A 9,893-nucleotide genomic window follows, 5' to 3' on the forward strand; every position below is an offset into this window, starting at 1 on the left:
TAAAAAAAAAAAAAAAAAAAAGAAAAAAGGAAAAAACCGAGTTAAGCAGTGAAAAACGTAGATTTTTATATAAAAATGAATGAAAATTAATACAGTGATTTTCAAATTTATATTTCAGTTTCATTTTAAAGTTCACATGAAGTTATATGTTCGTAGGTAAATTTTATCTCAGTATCAGAAAAAATGCACCATTACATACGAGGGGGATTATCAAAAAGTTCGTACCCTTACCTAGAAATAATAGCCCTAGAAAGGTGAAACTTCACAGGAACTTTAATCCTTTTCTATGTACTCTCCATGTATAATAGCATATCTCTCCCATCTATGGATCAGTTGTTTAACGCCTTGATCATAGAAGTCCGCACTTTTTGCCTGAAACCAGATTCAACTTCATTGATCACTTCCTGTGACGAATCAAAGCAGCGTCGATGCAGTGGTTTGACATGTCTTTAGTGTCCGGATCATACCACCCAGAATTCGTGATTTGCCACCAACCAATCAAAAAAGTTCTCAACATCCTCATTACACAAATCCAACAGTTAGTGAGAACATTGCATTCGACATTGCTTCTGCAAAGGCGTCAGCAACCTTGGAACCCATCGTGCGGAGACCTTAGACATGTGCAGATGTTCATGTAAAATGGTCTGCGGGGTAACACAACGGCATCGTCACCGTCCTCCCCCACACCGGGTAGAAAAGGCCTTGGTTCGAATCTCGTCAATGACGCGAGGAACTTTAATGGGCTTTTTTCAATCCGTGGCTGAATTAGTCGGTCTCAGGCGTAGATAGCAAGGTTTTTCCCTCAGAAACTGGGGTTTTTCGTCCAGCAAACAGACAGATCGACTATAGAACACACGACATAAGACACAGCACGGCAGATGAATTTAATTATTCGGGTGGCCTAAATATAATAGTTTTTTTTTTATTTTTTTTAGTTTGGTCATGTAAAATGCTGTGGGCAGATCCATAACTAATTCCCATTGCATTTACGATGAAATTAATTGTCACGTCTGTCACTCAGCACCAGCTGCTCAACCTTTGCAACCATCTCACTGTCTGTGGATGTTGATGGCCTTCCTTCTCTTAGCTCGTCAAAGACACTTGTATGACCGCACTGGAGCTGTGGAACTCCAGTTTCCACTTTTTTACAGTGTCATAGGATGGACAATTCTGTCCATACACAGCTTTCATTTCTTCCTCAATTTCCTGAGCTTTCTTGCCCTGCAAATGCAGGAACTTGATCACTGCTGATACTCCAATTGGTCAACCATAGCATCGTTCCTCAGATTCCGGGCTCCACCTCTGGTGTACGATCTCCTACGGGAATGAAATTTCACATGTTAGTTATTGAATATGTAGACAACTTATATTAAAAACGGCATCTTCCTACTGATGTTTTATCTAAGTCAGGGTTGGTTGGTTGATTGGTTGTGTTTTATTGGCACATTAGCAACTGAGGCTATAATGCGCAAAAACCTTGTCATAAAAAAGTAACTTTCAGTGACCTAATGAATTAGGTCACGTCTAAGTCAGGTACGAACATTTTGATACTCTCTCGTATAACAGCTAATAGAACTGTACATCGCAATAATATGAATATGAATACGGTCAAGAAGGCTATATTGGAAGCAAAGGTAATTTGGGGGGGGGGGTGCGGAGTGTAATTGGGTTAATTACCCTTCTAAGACTGTTCCAAAATCATGTTTTTGCATGTTGTTTGGTCATTTTTAGTTGGTCATGTAAAATGCTGTGGGCAGATCCATAACTAATTCCCATTGCATTTACGATGAAATTAATTGTCACGTCTGTCACTCAGCACCAGCTGCTCAACCTAAGTCAGGTACGAACATTTTGATACTCTCTCGTATAACAGCTAATAGAACTGTACATCGCAATAATATGAATATGAATACGGTCAAGAAGGCTATATTGGAGGCAAAGGTAATTTGGGGGGGTGCGGAAACCTATATTTCCGAATGTGAGAATAATTTACTAATTAACTTGTCTCGGACTATTCTCGGACCTGTAAAGACTTAAGTATGCTCTGGATCTAAGAATCCCGAGGTTTTCGGGTCCAGAAAACAGCAAATTGACTAAGAGCAGACACAGTTACAATGTACTGATAACCCCTTATTATTATTGAAATAACCACTGCTATTATATCTGACAATAGCTTTGTTAGCCGATAATACATTATAAGCAGTCGAAGGTACAACGCAACGTCTTGCATAGTCATAATGTCAAATATTGATGACAGAAATGGGATTGCACGTTCTAATCCCAGAATGCCTTGCGTTGGTGCAGTCTTATCTAGGTAAGCTCCTGCAAAGAGTGAGACTTGGCTTTTAAAACTGACGCTGCTGACCTTAATTATGTTCTCTATGTATAATTCGTGGCTTCTTGAAATCTCAACAAATGCTTTAACCTGATATTTTATATTGTCAAAAAAAAAAAAAAAAAAAAATGGCGACCAGTGGTCAGAATGCAGGTTTTCACAGTTATTTATTTTTTTTAAATCAATTATAGCATACAATGTATTTGTATGCTATAAGTTTAGCATACAAATACAACACTTCGCGTGGGCACTCAATATATTTTGCAATTTGCTTTATTTATTTAGCTGGTTGCAGAATGAAAGAATGAAATAAAAGAATATAAACACGTAGAAATATGTCGGCCCTTTTTTTCAATCATCTTTGATCTTGCACTGTGGCGATTATAGTGAAATCTGCAATGTCTATTTCTACTCTTTCTTTTAAAAGTTTCTTATACTGCACAGTAAACTGTAAAGAAAGAGGTAAGCGTATACAGTACTCCCTTATGTAGAAGGTCTTTTTTTTTTTTTTTTTTTTTGTTAGCGCATTGGCTTCTGTGGCCATAATGCACCTCCCAAAGTTTTTGCATTTTACTCTGATCCCAGCCCGAGGCGGGATTCTAACCCGCGACCTTTGGGTTGGTAGGAACTTTACCCACCTGGCTAGCCCGGTCGGCTAGAAGGTCACGAAACCAAAACATACAGCATAGGTGGAGATATAACGTCATATCTATGCTTGTAGGTTTTTGTGTTATTGATGCTTTATGAGTACATGGAAGGCTTTGATTATGAAATCAAACCTTTCTGTATTGCCTGTTTATTGCTTTCTCTGTGAATTATCATAAAAGAAAATGAGAGGAGTTTTGTTCCAGGATTTTGACATTTTTTCGGAATAAAAATATTGAGTACAATTAAAAACTTAAACATTAGATTTTCAGTTCAAATTCCTTTAATATAGGCCTGCTATATTATAGGAATTTGAACTGATGTTAAAACGATATCAGATACAATTATAATCAACACAAAATTGCTTCACGGACAGGACTCGCTCTCGTATATTTTATGTTCCAGCCTAAAATCTTAAACTTAGACTCTCTTGGGTTTTCGTTACGAACATGGGGCCTGCCTAAACACAAGACTGAATGCGATGATCTTCTCGTAATAGCGTAGAACCAGCCTTATCATCTACCGACATCCACTGGTATTCAAATGCAAAATAACATAAAGAATACGTTTTTGAAAACAGAACCAAATATTTGTCATTTATGAAACAAATTTGTATGGAACAAATTTATGTGGCCAGACAGCGACCGACTGTCTGATCACATAAACGATGTCAACACCTGTTACAACCTCAAAACCTGTTACAACATGCAAATCGGGAACCAGACAAAAACAGATTGTTTTTCGAACTTCTGTGTTTCCCGTTTACCTTTTTACGAATAATGGGCTAGGAGTATGTACAAATATTTGATTCTTCACATGCTAGAGAATTACAATTATAAAAAAATTAAACAAATCAATAATATTGAGCACGTTAAATTTCAAAAGCTAGCTGGGAACACTGAGCGATTTATAAATATAGCAACTACTTAGATTGCCATGTGTAGAAATCTCTATAGAAACCATTTACATGTATATTACTATTTATATTATACGCTGAGTGGTCAGCTTATTAGGTACATTTGCCCTCACTAGTAGGGTAGTAGTATAATCACTGTCATCCCACACCGAGTGAAAAAATATCTCTTCGAATCCTGACGCGAGGAACTTTTATCGGCATTTTTTTTACAAAGTGGCCGAATTAGTCGGTCTGTGGCGAAAGTTGTATGATCTCATAGCCAGGGAACTCGTTTCCTTGGGTATCTCACGGTTTTTCGTCCAGCGAACATGCAAACCCACCAAAGAATACACGCAATTGCAGACACAATATACTGACACCATATAATCTTAGTGCTTTGGCCCTTAACATAACCAAACCTAACCTTATTAGGTACACCATCATCATCTAAGGAATTTACCCCTTAAAAGTCACGGGATACCAGGCTGTATAATAACACATCTAGGCGGGATACCAGGCTGTATAAGGCAAATGGATACTGAGTAATATTGTGTATGTGCAACTGAGCGAGAAAATAAGCCAACAGTGCGACCGACCTGAGTGACTTTGAACGTGGTATGATGGCAGAAGTGAAACCTACTGTATAAATTGTGGGCATTCACCATATTGCCGAATGGCGCTCACGTGACCTTTAATAAAAATACCATAACGAGCTGCCGATTCTCTTGATTCCTCGTCTACCCCACTCGCTCACGATGGCGGACTTAGTGGTATGATAGTTTGCCAAACGAAAAACCTTTCCCCCCCCCACCTGGGATCGACTAGCTTGGTCACGGTGTGGAAAAAAAAAAAGAAAGTCCGTAATGTTGCATAATGGACAGAATTCGAATCGAGGCCTTTTCTACATGATGAGGGGAATAGTGATTATAATCACTGCATCATCACACTCGGGATTTGAGGGATAGAAAAGGCTTTGTCCGATTAATTTGAATTTTAGCTGTTCCACGCTGAAGGTGAGACCAATGCTCAACAGAGAACCAAAGTCAATGGATCAATAAAGCCAAATAGCATCACCGTAGGTTGGCAATAAAAGCGTGATGTATGATATGTGGGTATGGATTGACGTGTGAATGCCCCAGCCTACTTGATCATCCTTGCCAACCAGGTGCATCTCTTTCATGCTCAGAGTTCGTCCATCTAGTAAGGTAACCTCTAGCACATGCGTATGGCACAAGGCACCTATGGTTTCAGGAGCATGAGGGTGAACTTATTATACTTGATTGGTCCGCTCAATCACTGATCTCAACCCGACTGAATTTCTGTAGATAAAGTAGAACAAGTTGTTCGTAGAAAGGAGGGGTGTCTTCCACCACCGTCTGTTGTTCTTATAAGTTTTTTAGGCGCATCAGCGACTTCCACCATATTGCGCTGTATCTATTATGTCTGTAAATTGCTTGAGTTCTGTGTTTGCCTGTTTTCAAAAAAATCTGTTTCCGGGATTAAAATCCATGATACACTCCATTAAGACCGACTAACTCAGCCACGTTGTGAAAATGGCCCATAAAACTTCCTCGCATCATTGACAGGATTTCAACTGGTGTCTGTTCAATCCGGTGTGGGAAGAATCTACCGTATGGGAAACAACTGTAAGACTCGATTGAGTCTACACGGGGTAACATCCGTGTGGAATGCTTTCGGCACCTCGTGAGGTGGTACCCAGACGATTGAGATTGTTCCAAGAATAAAGGAATTACTACTCGCTATTAACTCGGTGTATATAATAAAACTAGCCACTGGGTGTTTTTGCCGACCGGGCTAGCCGGGTGGGTAAAGTGCCTGCCTGGCAACCCAAAGGTTGCGGGTTCGATTCCCGCCTCAGGCTTGGATCAATGTACTGCAAAAACCTTGGGAGGTGCATCATGGCCACAGAAGCCTATGCGCCAACAACTACCAAAAAAAAAAAAAAAAAAAAACTGGGTGTTTTAGTCTCATATAAAATTATAAAGAGTAAACAAAACAAGAAATTCTAAGTTAGGGTTACCATAGTGGAGCCGACCGGGCTAGCCGAGTGGGTAAAGTACCTGCCCGGCAACCCAAAGGTCGCGGGTTCGATTCCCGCCTCGGGCTTGGATCAAAGTACTGCAAAAACCTTGGGAGGTGCAATATGGCCACAGAAGCCGATGCGCCAACAACTACCAAATCAAAATCAAACCATAGCGGTAACTCGTATCATCATCATCATCAGTAGTTTTCAATCCACTGCAGGATGAAGGCCTCTCCAGCAACTTTCCAGTTCCTTCTGTTTTGTGCGATGTCCATCCATTTACTACCCACGAACTCGTGAATTTCATCTGTCCATCTCCTTCGTTGTCTTCCAGGTTTTCTTTTAGCTCCTCTTGGGTACCATTCTGTTATTTTCTTAGTCCATCTGTCATCATGTCTTCGAGCTATGTGTCCTGCCCAAGACCATTTCGGTTCTTTAGTTCTGATAAGGATGTCTTTTACTTGTGTTTGCTACCTAATCCCTGTGTTTCTCTTCTTTTCCAACAGTCTTATTCCTAATATAAATCTTTCCATTCTTTGCTGCGTAATTTTCAAGTTCTCTTCCATTCTTTTGGTGAGTGTCCAAGTTTCACTTCCATAAGTCATGGTGGGGGAGTATACATTGGTTCATTTTTTTACCTTTCAGACAAATTGGGATATTGCTCCTCAGTATGTAACTATATTTCTTGAATGCAATCCATCCAAAATTTATTCTTCTCTTGACTTCCAGCCATTTATCATTATTACAGCTAATAACTTGTCCCAGATAAGTATATGACTCCACCTTTTCAATTACTGCTCCTTCAATCATTATTTCCCTTTCTGTGGCATACTTGTTCATCATTACTTTTGTTTTAGCCATATTCATCTTTAGTCCAAAATCCTTACTAGCTGTGCATAACTGATTAAGATTTTCCTCTAATTCTTTGGGATCGTGGCTTATGACCACAATGTCATCTACAAATCGTAAATGGTTTAAGTACTCTCCATTCACATTGATTCCTTTCTGTGACAAGTCTGATCTTCTGAAAGCTTCTTCAAGAGCAGCAGTAAACAACTTCGGAGATATTTTGTATCCTTGTCGAACTCCTTTCTCAGTTTTAAATTTGCTACTGTCTTTGTCTAGTCTAATAAAGGAGGTGGCGTTCTCATATATTTTCTTCAAAATCATAATGTATGGGGTATCTATATCTTATCTTTCCAGTGCCCGAAACATTACCTCATGTTGTATCGAGTCAAATGCCTTTTCATAATCCACAGATGCCAGGCATAATGGTGTATTTTATTCATTTGCTTTCTCCATTAGCTGCGATATTATGTGAAGGTTGAGAATCCTATCCTAAAATCCTATCCCTATTCATAGTTGACAATCCTAAGTCAGCTTGCTCTTTATCCTAAAGTCAGCTTGCTCTTTCGGTTGATTCTCATCAAGTATTCTTTCTAATAGTAATGACCCTTGTGAACAACTTGTAGATGTGGAACAACAAGTTAATTGGTATATAATTTCCAATTTATTTCCTTTTTTATGCAGCAAAATTATGATTACATTATTCCACTCCTTAAGCACCAAGCGTTTCCTAATGTATTTTGTGAAGAGTCTTGCCAGTATCTGTTTTATGTCTCTTCCTCCCAATTTAAAAAAAACTCTACAGTAGCTTCATCTTCACTCGGGGCTTTCTGATTCTTCATTTTCTTAAACGCATGTTCTACCTCATCAGGAAGGATATAGGGTATGTCATATGTGTTGCTAATTTGTAATCCATCTTCCTCACTGCTGGCATCATTCCCTCGCTCCTTGTATAATTCTCTGTAGTAGTCTTCTGCTATTTGAATTATGCCTTCTCTGCTATTTATAAATACAGTACACCATCGCTGTTCTTCAGTTTCAATATCATCTGTATTATTGCTCATGGCTGCTGATATTTTAAGTCCTTTGGTTTCCTTTAATGCTTGTTCTACTTTTGTTGTGTTAAAGCTTTTTATGTTCTCTCTCTCGGTCTCTTTCTAAAAGCTTTGCATAACTCAGTATAATGAATTTTATCCTTCTCAGTGTTTATCTTCCTCTTCATTTGTTGTCTTCGGTTCATCATGACAAATATTTCTTGACTAATTTTTTCTTCTTTGGATTTCTTTTTACCAATAGGTTTCTTGGGCTAAAGAAACATATTTACCAATAGGTTTCTTTATCACTTTCAGAAAGTCGTAATGTTCCTCGTCGATATCTTGGTCCTGAGCAGTCTGCAGAAGCTCAAACTTGTTCTTAAGTTCCAGTACATACTACCTTTTCTCCTCTTTTGTTCATCTGAAAGGCTTTCGTATTATTTTCTCGAGTCAGTTTTTTTCCTTTTTTTTTTTTTTTTTTTTTACTGTTAGTTGTTGGTGCATCGGCTTCTGTGGCCATAATGCACCTCCCAAAGTTTTTGCATTTACTCTGATCCAAGTTCGAGGCGAAATTGGAACCCGGGACCTTTGGGTTGCCAGGTAGGCACTTTTTCCTTTGTTTTCTTACATCTATACCAAGTGTGCGTCTTATCATTCTGCGATCACTTCCAGCTACCTTGTTCAGGACGGTAACATCGTTCACAATAAATCTTCTGGTAATGAGGATGAAGTAGCTCATATACACCATCAAGTATAAATTGGTGTTAAATTTGTTCTGTTCTTTGATCAGTTTGCGTGTTTTGATGAAAACATGAATTCCAAAAACAAAGAGAGAAAAAAAAAAAAAAAAAAAACTTAATACACTTGCCCGAGACCGACTAATGTGGCTGCTGTGCGAAAAAAGCTATAAAAATTAAGCTCTGTTGATGGGATTAAAAACAACGCCGTTGCCGAATAGTTAGAATAAATGTAAATACCACTGGGTTGAGTTTGCTAACGAATTAGTATTAGCATATCATACCAACGCAAGCCATGATGTAGCCGAGTGGTTAACCTTGAACGCAGTAGTACACGCGTTTGAAATGACCGTAATTCAGACCACATGAATGCTGAATACGGTTAACGCTAATATAAATTATAAAATGGCTGGTTATAAATTTCTCTGAACTATAAATAATTTGGCACTAGTTAATGGTAAACAGAAGGAACTGGAAATTTGCTGGAGAGGCCATCATCCTGCAGTGTATTAAAAATGGCTGACAATGATGAATGGTAAATCATCATCCCGAACTTATGGCGTGGCATAATACAGAATAAACGAACTGAAGCGTAGTTCCTTATGATTGCCACTTGCAACATTTACATGAGCGTCTGTCCGTAAAAAATATAACGGTTTAATAAATTTCCATTTGTACATGTGGTTTATAGAACAGCAGGACAGCTGTGCTAAAAATGGGAAGGTAAAACATGAATTAATAATACAGATGCAAACTTCCTGTTGTACGTTAAGTGAGACAATATAACGATACGCGCAATACTTGGAGGAGGGTGGAGGTATTAATAATGGAGGTGAAGGTGAAAGTAAGGGCACGAAAGAACGAATTGAAAATGCGTGTACGCACAGTAATCGTAAACCAGAATCTCTCAACAAGGAACTCGTCACATTCACATGGCATCTGCCCTCCAAACTTTTAACCCAATCCATCCTCATGTGTTCGAAACTGGGCTAGTGGGAGGAGCCTAGTTGTTTAAGCTTGCGTTTATAACGGCTTTTATACATATTACTATACTTTTTCTTCTTTTTTTTTTTTTTTTTTTTCACGGGTCCGTTTTTATACCAAACCTTAATTCCAGTAGCCTTAATTCCAGTAGCCTTCAAGAAAGCAGCTGTCTAAGTTCCAATATCGTGACAGCTTCTTTGTGGAAATCAATATTTATTTTATTTTGTTTTATTTTGCGTATTTGCACTATGTTTGTAAAAGGTTACTTGGATTATTTATTAGATCCTTCTTCATCTTTTACCCGGCGAAGACACATTACCTTCGGCGAACTTAATAACCATCATTCTTCTCTTTCTTGGTGATTCCATTCTAC

This window comes from Mastigoproctus giganteus, chromosome 4, assembly GCF_048544385.1.
Source record: "Mastigoproctus giganteus isolate SK-2022 chromosome 4, ASM4854438v1, whole genome shotgun sequence".
Lineage (NCBI taxonomy): Eukaryota > Metazoa > Arthropoda > Arachnida > Uropygi > Thelyphonidae > Mastigoproctus > Mastigoproctus giganteus.